Source organism: Cupressus sempervirens, chromosome 7 (genome assembly GCF_028749045.1).
Source record: "Cupressus sempervirens isolate cs-2001-9-10 chromosome 7, ASM2874904v1, whole genome shotgun sequence".
In the NCBI taxonomy this organism is placed as follows: domain Eukaryota; kingdom Viridiplantae; phylum Streptophyta; class Pinopsida; order Cupressales; family Cupressaceae; genus Cupressus; species Cupressus sempervirens.
The window spans coordinates 490,120,837-490,121,650 of NC_143124.1; the positions used below are offsets into that span (position 1 = coordinate 490,120,837).

At 30.8% G+C, this 814-nt stretch overlaps 1 long non-coding RNA gene across 1 annotated transcript; it reads left to right on the forward strand.

The window, feature by feature from the left end:
• Positions 1-275: 275 nt before the first annotated feature.
• On the forward strand, positions 276-591 carry LOC149547688 (uncharacterized). Its single transcript, XR_016354417.1, has 3 exons — positions 276-310; positions 387-452; positions 541-591. It is a non-coding gene; the product is annotated as an uncharacterized LOC149547688 (long non-coding RNA).
• The last annotated feature ends 223 nt before the right edge of the window (positions 592-814 follow it).

An 814-nucleotide genomic window follows, 5' to 3' on the forward strand; every position in this document is an offset into this window, starting at 1 on the left:
ATCCTATTCAGAAGCCAAATGTTGTGGTGAAAGTACAAACAACTTTACAATCTGCGGACACTAAATCTACTGTCATGAGATCTAGACAAGGCCCAGGTCGGCATAATATTTACTTCATCTTTGTTTAACTAGTTTTTCTTTTGGGTTCCTCATTTTTCTCTAACATTCCTATCTCATATGACATACAGTCAATGAGAATTCAATTTATATTAGAAACTTGCCATGGACTATTACAACTGGCTTGGTTGAAGAAGAGTTTAAAAAGTATGGTTCTATAAAGCGTGGTGGAATTCAAATTAAAACAAACAAGGTATGTTTTGAATACAAATCTCTATATATGGTTTCTTTTTCTTTTTCTGTTGTAATGTTCAAATGTTCTAATGCAGGAAAAAAGCTTTTTCTATGGTTTTGTTGAGTTCCAATCATCAAATTCTGTAGAGACTGCTATAAAGGTACAAATTATATTGAATTTTTTTGATGTTATTGAATATTTAGTTTTATCTTTACATTAAAATAAATTTATTTATATTTTCTAAACAGGCATCTCCTGTTGTCATCTCTGGGCGTCGCGTATTTGTTGAAAAGAAAAAATTGTCAGGTTCTAGAGGTACTCCATAAAGCCTCAATTATATTACTCAAATATTAACTATTTTTTCTTGCTCGTACTAATTGTTTTCTATCCTGAAAAAGACAATATTTCAAACGGCGTAAAGAGTGGCAAGGGAAGAACTGTATTTTAAAGAGCGAAATGTACAGAAGAAGCGTATATTTGTAATTCATACTGATCTAGAGTGATTTGAATTTTCTAAGAAAT